Genomic DNA, 13,053 nt, shown 5'->3' on the forward strand with positions numbered 1-13,053 from the left:
AGCAGAGAAACGGATAGTGATATCGGAGGACCCTACTAAAAAGCTATTTGTGATAAACTAAGCACACGGAACTCGAGAAAGATCTGTATCGACTTGCGAAAAGACAACATCAGCGCACCCATCGGGTTCTTCCTACCTTAGTGAAGAAAGGTACATTACTTAGTTAAGCTCTGAAAAGTGAAGAATTAGGACCTAACATTCTGGCTTAACTAGGTTTCCAATCACGTTATGAGGAGGATAAAACACCTGACTGACAAGGATAACCATGGAAGTAGAAAAGCAGTCCAGCAGGATATTCATATTACAATCCAATTCGAAGATTTTTTATCGCATTCTTGACAGCCGCATTCTCGACACCGTGAACCAGTTATTCTCTATATTGCATTTCTACATCTAGCGAAGGCGTTTGGCCGTATGGCACACAGACTCATCTGGTATGTTCTGCCGCAAGACCTCTGGTAATGACAACGGAACTCGTGCATTGGGTTAAATTACTATACCGCGAATCGAAAACTAAAATTCAAAATGTAATGGGCATATAGAAATCGCATCGTTTTTCTGTCGGTGTTGAACACCCGCTGTCTGCGTGTCAGGCAGGGGCTGACCTCATGATGAAGGCCTTTGGCTATCGAAAACGGACTATGATTGGTTTCTGGAATGTGCGCACGCTCTTCGACAACGATAACGAGGGTCCTCAGAATGCTCGCTTTGGTAGCAGGAATGGTAGCAGATGCGAACCCGGTGTTGAGTTGTTTCTGACGGCTACCACAAGGCACGCTCTCTTCACCTGGGAGCCGGTTTCGGACTAAAAATAAACACCAACAACATTAATGTTCCCAGTCTGAGGGGTCATCGCAATCTCTATATCTGCATTAAAGGGAGGGCGTCGATTAACTTGGCCATGCAGTGGAATCCAGTCTCCCAAAATTGCCGATGAGTAAATCGTCAAAAGGGCACTTAACGCAAAATAGAGGGGGCGATGAAGGGCATTTCAGGTAACCGCAAACGATGGCTGGTAAGTCCATCAACCACTATAGCACACCAAGGGATGGAATGCAACGACATAATGTTTTCACAGGGATGCAAGGAACTGAATGCAGTTTCAGATAAGGACGTAAATTTTCATGTATACGTAACATCATTCCTGCCTACTACTTTTTGTAGCAAATCTGGCCTCAGCTACTCGCTCTGTTCCTCATAATGTGGAAACACTGATGCCAGAACCTCCAGTTACGTTAGGAATGATACCAGACTCAGATGAAAGTGAAACAAAACCGAAGGACCATCAGGAATCAAGCTCTGAATTTTAAAATGACCCCGGACCAGAATTATCCCTTCAATAAGAGATAAATGATCCAATGAAAAATCTGGATCTTTCCGAAGATGCTGCTGAGTTGCTTATATAACGATCCAAGAATAAACATTTATTTTTATTGGAATGTCTTTTTCTTGGTTCACATATCATGAAAAAATGTTGTGCTTTATGAATCCACTTAATGACGCCTCTTTATGAAGTCATCGAAGCGGAACTTAAAAAGAGTTTTACTCCATAACGGTGTTTTCAATGTTCCATTCCTTTTGCCAATTCTGTGTTCTTGAAAAAGACCTACGGAAGAGATTCTTCAAAAACTCCAACTGCTAAATGTACATCTATTTAAATAATACCAAACTGACTGACTGGACTATACGTTCATGGACTCAGGTTGTGCGCACTAGTTTGCTGAAAGTCAAGTAATAAATTTTTATTAAACATCTCCGACCGTGGTAAAGGAGGAAAAGTTAAGGGAAAGGCAAAGTCCCGATCAAACCGTGCTGGACTTCAATTCCCCGTTGGTCGTATCCATCGTCTGTGTGAAGAAGCGAAATTATGCTGAACGTGTTGGTGCTAGCGCTCCAGTATATTTGGCTGCCGTGATGGAGTACTTGGCTGCTGAACTCCTCGAGTTGGCCGGTAACGCTGCCCGTGACAACAAGAAGACCAGGATCATCCCAAGGCATTTGCAATTGGCCATCCGTAACAACGAAGAATTGAACAAGCTTCTGTCTGGAGCAACCATCGCTCAAGGTGGTGTGCTTCCAAACATCCAAGCTGTTCTTTTGCCAAGGAAGACAGAAAAGAAAGCTTAAGGAATTTCATCTGCGAAGCTGCATCAAAAAATCAATCACCTCGGCGCAAAACCGGGATGGCCGGAGTTCCTTATTAAGGCAGACCTAGACCGGCTACCGGGGATAGTCAAGACTGAAAAAAATATTGGTCGATGGAAAATTGGGAGCCAAAGGCGCTTATAGTTGGATAAAACAATATTCTGCGAAAAACTTTATACCTCCAGAAAAAATGTTCATTCTCTCTTCATATTAAGCTAGGCTATATAAACAAAGCTCTCCCAAAAAACGGGGGCTGTTTGCCAAGTATTTGAGATACACTCTCAGAATTTTTCAAGTCTTTCGGAGGCGAAATTGAAGGAGGCTATATTTGTTGGGCCAGATATCAAAAGACAGGTCTCCAGAAACCAGAATGCTTTGCATTTAATGATGATGCGGAGGAATTTTTCGCAAACAATAAAAATCCTGATAAAACATATATAGTGAGCGCTGAAGTCGTTCCATGCTACAGAGGAACATTCCAGACGCTAATCGAAATATGTACCAAGAGGAACCGAGTCAAGAAACAACGATGTTAAGTAGATGCAAAAGCTCCTCTTATTCATAAATAAATCTTTAACATACCAAGTATGACTTCACATATTTTTAAATGCACCACTTATGTATATTTCTTTTGAGTAATACTTTTCGGAAAAATAGATACCCCTTTGTGAAAAAACATGACGTGCTACAGCAAAACGGACTTATTTTTAGATTCAGCACACCAAAAACATTAAAATAAGTAAAAATTATCAAAACAGGTTTTAAAAAAAAATGTTGAAGACCTGTGTTATTCAAATTTGGAAACATCGAGATTTTTCTTTTCTGTAGATGGACCATTTCTTTGCCATTGCTTCACAACCCACAGAAATGTTACATGCATACGTATAGTTTAATTTAGGGTGGGGGTCTTTTTGTTAGACAAATGTTACTACCACGCACACCTAAATCGTTCTTACGAAAAAATACCGGACAAATATACTCCCAAAAGTACATTTACTGATATGCTGCGCTTGTAATATTTTACTCGCGTCATATATATGGGCAGCCCTCCCTTAAATTCTATACAAAATCATACCGTTCATTGCAAATAAAGAGTCAGACACTGCATACTCCGATATCTTAAAAATATCTTACGGAACTGCAATAAGGAAATGGTATAAAGATTATTAAGGAAAAATCTCAGATAATTCCAGATTAAAGCATTTCTTCAGAGTTACATCAGCCAATTGTATGTTCCCCATCAATTCACTTTAAGAGTCTGGCTACTCACAGTAAAATGGAAGCATCTTATAACCTGCCCATGCACATAATGTCGAGCCCAATGCTTCCAAAATTTTGCAAAATCGGGGAGATCAATGAACTCAATTATAATACATGGACCCAGCTCAGAATAGAAATTGATACCTGTCCGTTTTGACAGATTGGTCATTAAATATATTTCAAATCAGATTCTTCCCAAAAACGTAAATTCAATAATTAGTTTTAGCGATGGGAAAATATACCAAAAATGTTTTAAATCTGAAAGGAATAAGGGAGCATCCAACTCGAAAGCCAGCGTTCCAGATCTCTTACAAAATCATTCATCTATCCGATTGAAGTCGTATATTTAGAATCAACCATTCTCTTTACAATATTCACAAAAATTATTGCCGTGCTCAGCATTTTTGGACCTTACAAGAACACATCATTCTACCGTATAGTTAATAATAATTATCTATAAAAGAGATACGTAAACATTCCATTGGGTGTTCCTCCCGATTGTTGCCGAACAAGCATTTCTTAACAACACTCGTAAAGATCGAGAAAACCAAATAAAAATCATTGTAAACACCCTTGAGTAATTTATTTGGATCCTTGAGTGGTATTCATTATTACCTCTTAAAATGGGGTACACTCGAGAGGGGCGACATCATTTGTTGTCAATTTGTCCTCGAAATAGAAGCATGAGTGCCGGAGATGCCACCAAAGTGACTGCGCCATAGAAACGGATATTCTTATCTGTTTTTAGAATGTGATGAATGGTGATTAAGATCAAAACTTGAGAGACAGGAAAAGCGCCAAATGTCTTGAATGGAACAGCGGAAACATTTGTTAGATTTCTACATGATGGAAATTCTTCAAAGATACGGGCCCTAAAATTCACACGTGTTGTCCCACGGGGCCACTTAGACGCATCTATTCATCTTTCGACGAAGCGCAACTAGGCTAGCACCAGCCATCAATAAATATCTTTTCGGAAATAAAAACACACTGTTCCGTGGCATAGAGAACAAAAATTGTTATACGTACTCAGATAAACCCATAAACCGCGTTCCATTCATCCATATTCTTGCGGAGATAACAAGTGTTCGTTCTGACACGGTTCCTGTGGGTCGGAGATATGGCTCCTCGCCATCCAGCGCGACGTTGAAAAGCGACTACCACATTAATTAATTAATTTACGTAATTAGTCGGCCGGCTTTCTAGAGCCGTCAACCCAAAGTGGAAGAACCCAACATAACTTTGATAAAATTATGACCAATCCGAATGCAAGTCGATTGGTAAGAGTCGTTTTGAGGCAATAACGCTGCTGCCTGCAGAAATATTAACTCCATCCCCGCTGCTTGGACGGAAAGTGTAATATGCGTTGGCTCCGGATGAGTCAAAGAAACTCTTAAGGACTCCATACATTTCCCCAATATATGGCATCATTTAATTAAGTCCATGCGGCGAAACGCATGGAACGGGCATCCGCTGATAAATATTTATTCGAAATTAGCCAATTTTAATTGACAATTATATTACATTATGAGCCAATGGTCAATCGGTGCCACGGTCGATTGTAAAATTCGTGGGGTTCATCATGCAGTCCTCCTGCTACTGCATATTTCGTCGAGCTGGGGTGACTACAACCTCTGCACGAGTATATTTTTCAAAAACGAAAACTGGTCAAGCCGAATGAAAACTGTAATAACAAACTAAGATACTAGCGAGCCTCTACACATATGGGACACGATGTCAAGCCAAGAAAAAATGTCCAAATACGAGTACTCTCTGGCTGGGTCCGCTGGCAGTGGTGCTCGTAGTCATTCGTTTCGTTGCAGAGTTAAAAAACTTTTAAATTTTTATGACGCCAATAAAGTGACAACTTTAAATGAATTGAGCCATAAAATACAGAAACGCGTTACATGCGCGCACACACAGGATACTTTTGATATTTCAGATAGTTTTATTCGGCATATTATTTGCATTTTATTCGAAGGTGTACATATTCACAGATTTACAGCTACAACTAGCCACTCTCGCTCGGAACCCATCTCGTCCGATGTACGGATGCTGCAGTCCCAGCTAGCAGATATCTGGTGTATCTGGATTTGGAAGAATTTTTACTACACCTCATTTCGACGGAAGATAATTAAATTAGCTGAAGGACTTTCAAGCCAAGAAAGTGAAAAACGTTTGTTGGGAAGTTTCGTTGGGCAATTTCGGATTTTATTGTTTTATATGAGATTGGGCGAGAGATAGTGAGTGGACTGAATGGAATTTGCATAATTAGATGATTATTTATATGGATCTGTTCTTTCAGGAAAAAATTGAAATGAAAATTCAATGTTTGGGCGATCATTACCAGAAATTTGAAGGCTTGAAGCTTAATCTATTGCAGAAACCCTGTTAGTTGTGCAAATGCTGGGCTAGCAACTAATCATCTGCAATTCCTCAAATATATAGATGCCTTGCATCGAATTTGCTGCCATACTGTCTGAAACCATGTGTTATTGTGTAGCAGGTCTGTCATGACTGTATCTATTAGTTTTGGCGTCAATAATAAAAACTTTACTGTACCCGAAAAAAATCATCCTTGCCTCAAAGGACAATAAGTTGCAGTTGAGGGTGGTTCTACCATATTGATACATTTCATAAATGCGGCTGCTGTTATTATTTTTGAGTTTTAGTTTTGAGCTCTAATTCAATATATATTCCAGCATCTTTTAAGGTACTTGCTTTCAATATGTGCATGAATTTTCCACATGAACCTGCCTTCTAAATACTTGAATATGTAAAGCATCCTTTTGGATGAATCTTTGGGTTTCTATTTCTGCAAGTTTGATGCTGCATTGGATAATTTCCGATATAAGACTTTGGTACTCACTGATGCAAATGCCAAGCGTTCAGCTATAGCAAGGAGAGTGCTCCATGAAGCCTAAGACAATAGAGTGCCTTTTATTAATGAGGAAGTAATTCAAATGTTGATAGTGGACAACCTTTCTGCATTTGGTGGTTGGAATTGAGTGATATATAAAACCATGAAGATGCAATATTAATTTGAGCATAAGTAAACTCTGGACCATTAGGATCCTCTGTAATAAGTCGCGACCGAGGAAAGGGGACCCAGGTAAAATCTGCCGCTCCAGTGTCCTAATATCACAGGTTACGGAAGTGATACCAAACAAAAGAATATGTTAAAAAGATGGTGATATTCCAGAGAGCAGACGCCTAAGCAGAAAAAATGTACACATGCAGTTCCGAAAAACGAAAAAGTACGAAAGGACGGGAGTCTGTGTCCCAAATGCAAGCGCCAGGAACCGAAGAAAACGTAATGGGAAAGAAAATAATGGATGGAACAAAGTCGTTAACAAAAAGAGAAAGAAAAAAGCAAAGGTCACCCAGAGGCAATTGTTATCTCTTGCCAAGGCAATATGTCGCACGCAGAGATATTATTATAGAAGAAATCAAATCTGACCCTGATCTAAAAGATCGGATGGAGAACTCGGCAAAGCCCAGAAAGACGCTCTCATGTTTGAGTTGAAAACTCCGGCTTGAGCAAAACCGACTTGGGGAGAATATCACAGCACGGGCCCAAAAACATGAGATCTAGATGCAGTTCCAGAACATCGACGAAGAGACATTCAGAGAAGAGATCTGTTCTGCGTCGAAAGAACAATTTAAATCGGAGGAACTGGAAGAAGAATCCATTGTGAGCTCGAGAAAAGCCAATGGTAGTACTCAAACGGCCACAATGCGTCTATTAAGGGAAACAGCGCAAAAATTATTGCCGGCCGCATGGGATAGGTTGCCTCCCATCTGAGACAGCAGATTTCATTAAAGAGGTGCTTCTTGCCTCACGTTTGAACACTTCACGAAAGCATGTACCAGTTTCGTTGATTGATCCAAAGGTGTGGGAAGAAAGGCCGTATTATCAAGGAATGCAATAGGAACCATAAATGCCTATGGTACCAACGAAAGGAAGGACGGGGCGAATGCCCGGAATTTAGGAAGGCATTGATTCCAATGAAAAAATGAGGTTTGTTCAAATAAACCTCAACCATTATAGGTTCACTTAGGATTTACTTGAGCAAACCACCTATGAATCCGAGATAGGAAGTGCCCTCATATGTGAACCCTACACAAATCGTCAAGCTACGCAATGCACCATGAATCTATCACCGAGTCACTTTGTGTGGGTGAAAATAAGCAGTATATACGTATACAGCAGCTACACTTCACGCAGTCTCACATTTTCTAGATTTGGAGGCATGTAAGACGACCTTGTTCACGACGCAAGGGAACAAAGTCCAAATATAATGCCGATGATTTTAATGCGTGGGAGTGGCAAATTGGTTACTAGCTTAGCCGAACATGCCATTCACTCAAAGGGGAATAGCAGCAAATACTAGGTGATAATGGCCCTGGAAGTGAGAAATGCATACAATTTGGCCAATTGGAGCCTTACAAAGAAGTCGTAGGTAACATTTTGTGTTCCTACCTATCTCGTTGCCGTTGTCGATAGCTAATTGCAAGAATGGAAGCTGTGGTATGACACCGATGGTAGCTCCAAGGAATACGTTTTCTCCGCGAGTGTCCCACATGGATCCACTACTGTGGACCATTATATACAACGACGTATGGAGGGGGTGAGTTACGCCGATCACATAGTGCTGGCTGGTTTTGGTTAATAATCAGAAGCAGTCCTCATCAGCAAGCACCCTAAGAAAAATTATGCTGGCATTAGATTTGAGAGTCATATCACCACTTCTAACCCGGCGAAGCGGCATAGATAGATACTTCCCAAAAAGTATTAACCGTATGTAGCGCAGTCTTTATAAGAACAGCCCTGAGGGTATGTTCTGCCTTCCGGACTGTTGTGTCCATGTAGCATCAAAGTACTCTGGCCCGACAAAATCTCGAACCAAGAACGTCGACATAAGGGATAGGCGCTTGGACACAAGGCATCCAATCCTTTCATTACTGTGTCCGGATTTCATTAATATGTCCGAAATGTTCTTATCTATACACACTAACCATCCACACATTAGTATTTACACACTGAATGAAATCACCACCCCTTCTAGCAGAATTTTCAGAATTTCAGGATTCCAAAATAATTTGATCTTAGGAACCCCATCGTGTCGTTTTATTTTTAATCACCGAACAGAAAAGTCTATGGTAGAACAAGAAGACGAGGCAGACCCTGAGATGGAGTGATGTCGTAGGCCACGACACCAAATAGCCTTTGGTGATTTCGAATTCGTGGACAACCGCGCAAAACTGGGATATCTAGAATTCTTTACTAAGCAGGCCTAGTCTCGATACCGGCTGTTGCCTTTTGATGTTAATGGTGTAAATTAAGATATCTTTCGTCTGTCTGAAGAAAGAAAATGAAACATTTACCGAGAATGAGGAAGACGGCATACATGTGCTTCTCAGCGCTCATTCGGGGGTCCTACTTCACGGCAGAAGGCAATAGCATTCTGTTTGACACCCAAAAAACAGTGAATTGGAAACTAGCGAAAGGGGGATGTTCGAAAGCTAGAGTAAGATGGGTAATGTGAAGCTTTAAACCACTGAAATCACCCGAAGTAGATTCCATCTTTTCAACAGTACTTCAAAGAGGCCTAGAAATCATCTTACGGTCTATTCTAAGATGGGTAAGTGGCAACATAACCTCGAGATATATAGCAAGGCCATGGAAACGGGTAAAATTCGTCTTTATTCCGGAAGCGGGTGAAAAGGATCTTTTTCACCCTAAATCTTTCAGACCAATCTGCCTGACATCGTTCGTACTTAAGACGGTGAAGAAGGTCATAGACAACGTTATTAGAACAAGCGGGCAGGACGGTCAACCGAAATTGTATCAGCTGACGGATGTATTACAGCATTCCGTAGAAACAAACGAAATAGCACTGTGTGCGTTTTTGGGCCTCGAAGGTGCGTTTGATAACACATCGCACATAGAGATACGAGATGCCCTAATCCGAAAGGGAGTGGGAAACAGCCTGGCCTTCTGGATAGGTAGAGTAGGCAAATAGAAGTACCAACAGATACAAATTTTATTGTCATGAACACTACTCAAGGTTCTCCTCAAGGTGGGATATTATTACCATTAATGTGGAGCATGTTAGTTGATGAATTCCTAGTAGATCTAACAAACACTGCAATACAGGTCCAAGGTTACGCTGATGATATTGTTTTAATTTGTAATTGTGTAATTCAAACTGGACTGCGGATCACTAGTAACTCGTGCAGAAAAACGGAGCTGCGCATAAATCCAGCCAACGCCAATATAGTACGACCCAATAGGAAGCTTTATCACCTGAGAGTCATTAGATTACAAGATATGGAGGTGAAACGAATAACGTAGTTCTAATATTTGGGAATCACACTAGACTAAAAACTACTCTGAAAGCCACATGTTGAAAACCGAGGTAGGTCCATAGCAAGGAAAAAATGGGGATGCACCCCGAAAATGCTGAACTGGATAAACACTGCAATAGTAAGTCCAACGATTATCTATGTGGCAGTAATCTGGGAAGCAAAAAATGAACCCATCACAACAGCCAGAGAAATACACAAACTTCAAAGATTGGCTTGCGTATTTATCAGTGGGATAATGAGAACCTGCCCAACTTCAACCTCCAAAGGAACTATAACCGGCAGAATATTGCGATCTTAACTAACGTTCAGACCACTATCAAGGCATTAAGACTCAACAGGTGAACTCTCGACTGGGATTTGATGAATGAAATACATTTCGCTTGTTGAATAAGGTCTGGATATTCCGCGCTCCAGTTAGAAGAAAATGGGGCAGTTAATGAGCTGGTTAGAAGGGGAATAGAAATGTCGCTTTAGGAAAACCCTTCTATGTAATCGGAAAGAGGTTTATCATCATCATCATCATCAACGGCGCAACAACCGGTATCCGGTCTAGGCCTGCCTTAATAAGCAACTCCAGACATCCCGGTTTTGCGCCGACGTCCACCAATTCGATATCCCTAAAAGCTGTCTGGCGTCCTGACCCACGCCATCGCTCCATCTTAGGCAGGGTCTGCCTCGTCTTCTTTTTCTACCATAGATATTGCCCTTATAGACTTTCCGGGTGGGATCATCTTCATCCATACGGATTAAGTGACCCGCCCACCGTAACCTATTGAGCCGGATTTTATCCACAGCCGGACGGTCATGGTATCGCTCATAGATTTCGTCATTGTGTAGGCTACGGAATCGTCCATCCTGATGTAGGGGGCCAAAAATTCTTCGGAGGATTCTTCTCTCGAACGCGGCCAAGAGTTCGCAATTTTTCTTGCTAAGAACCCAAGTTTCAGAGGAATACATGAGGACTGGCAAGATCATAGTATTGTACAGTAAGAGCTTTGACCCTATGGTGAGACGTTTCGAGCGGAAAAGTCTTTGTAAGCTGAAATAGGCTCTGTTGGTTGACAACAACCGTGCGCGGATTTCATCATCGTAGTTGTTATCGGTTGTGATTTTCGATCTTAGATAGGAGAAATTGTCAACGGTCTCAAAGTTGTATTCTCCTATCCTTGTTCTTCTTCGTGTTTGTGTTTGACCAGTGCGGTTTGATGTTGTTGGTTGATTCGTCTTCGGTGCTGACGTTGCCACCATATATTTTGTCTTGCCTTCATTGATGTGCAGCCCAAGATCTCGCGCCGCCTGCTCGATCTGGATGAAGGCAGTTTGTACATCTCGAGTGGTTCTTCCCATGATGTCGATATCGTCAGCATAGGCCAGTAGTTGGGTGGACTTGAAGAGGATCGTACCTCTTGCATTTACCTCGGCATCACGGATCACTTTCTCGAGGGCCAGGTTAAAGAGGACGCATGATAGCGCATCCCCTTGGCGTAGACCGTTGTTGAGGTTTACGGCTAACACAAAACATCGTTCGTATTCGAGAGGGATGATCAAGCCAGAGTCTGCAATGTATCTCATCTGTAGTGGCTCTTGCCGTGAAGGCTTACCGGGCTTATCTGGGATCGACCTCTGAGAGCAAATGCTCCGGACGGATTCTTGGAGAATGTGTTCTCAACCCAGTTATCTGCGGTGGGTTCTCTTATGGGAGTTTCATTGAGGTTTTGGCTGTGCTCACATCGCGGGCAAAGCTATTTGTGGGTTCAAGCATGGAGTTGTGCTATGTAACTCGGGCGCCATACTCCTTAGTTGTGACAGAGTCGTTCGATAGGCCTCATACCCTCTAGTATGAATGCAGAGCCCGCACTCAGTATGACACAATACCGCTGTGCTAGTCACTGCGGGGCTCTGATTGTGGCCTCCAATTCAATTCGTCACGGCAGGTACCCTCGTTAAACCCCCAACTTTCTAACGCAAATTGTCCAGCATAGAATGAAAATTTTGCAGAAATATGGGTGACGATTATTCAAGTGGACAATTTAATAATGAATCAGCTAGGATGCATATCCAACCTCAGTGGTCTTTCCACTTCAATTCATTGCGCCATATTTCGAGTCTAAGGGGAAAATACATTGAAGAATAATTCTCAGCGTTAAATGTTCACGTCACATTTTTCGTTCGAATCACTACTAATTAACTAATTGAATTCCAGTAAAATGTTTGCTAAGTGCTACAACCTTTATTAGTATACCACAAAACATCATGAGAAAACTTAGCCTTTCATTTTCTGGCCATAAAGGACCCACACCAAAGTGCTTTTACAACTGCAGTTTGAGTTCAAATGACTTCTCATATTAGGACTTGTCCAATAAGCATATTAATGAATACTCCAACCTGCTTTCGAATGATTTATGTAGAATAAAAGGAGTCCAGGAGGGTACATGTGAAACAGCAGAAATACTATTCGCAGAACCTCCCTCGTAACAATACTCTAGCTTTATTATTAATGAATGTCTCAGTATTCCCTTTAGTACATCCAGACCGCCTTCTTTCTAACGCGGAACTTTTTCTCAGAAGCGTATTGTTGATGATCAGATATTTAATTTCCAAGTACGGAAACATAAATAATTCAAGTTCTCCCAAGTTCTCAAGCTCATTCGCTCCTCATCCCGATTTCAGCCTCCAAATGCTTTATGTTTTCTGAACATTTGGAAGAGTCTATAATTAAGGCTCATTTCAGGCCGAGATGGAATGGAAGAAACGCTCGTTCTAAACGTTCAATTACTAATTAAATAGAAAATTATCTTCTTATGGTTCCTACACTAGATTCATTCTAAACTGAAATCGTCTATTTGTTGAAATCCAAAATGTTTAATTACATGTTACCCACTCTGCGGAAAATCATAGCCTGTGGGACGTCTAGGGATCGTACGAGTATAAGCTCAAGAGATATCGCATACCATAGATACTAGACCAAGGGGAGAGAAGCTCTTTAGTACGGCACGACCAACGACCCAATGACCGCAATAATTATACACCTTTCGCCTGTAATTTAATTTCGTACCAATAGCGGAAACAACCATCGAGCCGTCCTACATCGTCAATCTTTCAACAGCCGACATTTGAAAGCAATGATGGGGATAACGCTGTGAATGGAACATCATAAATAGAAGCAACTGTAATTAAGTTAAGGGCGATTAAAACGCCGGCCAACCGCTTTTTCGTTAATCTTTAATCAGATCGATAATTATACGATGGTCGGATGGCAACACTACTGCTATCACT

General features: G+C 41.3%; 1 protein-coding gene and 1 pseudogene across 1 annotated transcript in view; one reads left to right on the forward strand and one right to left on the reverse strand.

The window, feature by feature from the left end:
- Positions 1–2,127, forward strand: part of LOC119647501 — a 32,273-nt pseudogene extending 30,146 nt beyond the window's left edge.
- The window catches only part of LOC119650175 (possible lysine-specific histone demethylase 1), a 697,245-nt gene that overhangs the window by 61,360 nt on the left and 622,832 nt on the right, over positions 1–13,053 (reverse strand). The window lies entirely within an intron of this gene.

This window comes from Hermetia illucens, chromosome 2 (assembly GCF_905115235.1).
Source record: "Hermetia illucens chromosome 2, iHerIll2.2.curated.20191125, whole genome shotgun sequence".
In the NCBI taxonomy this organism is placed as follows: Eukaryota; Metazoa; Arthropoda; class Insecta; order Diptera; family Stratiomyidae; genus Hermetia; species Hermetia illucens.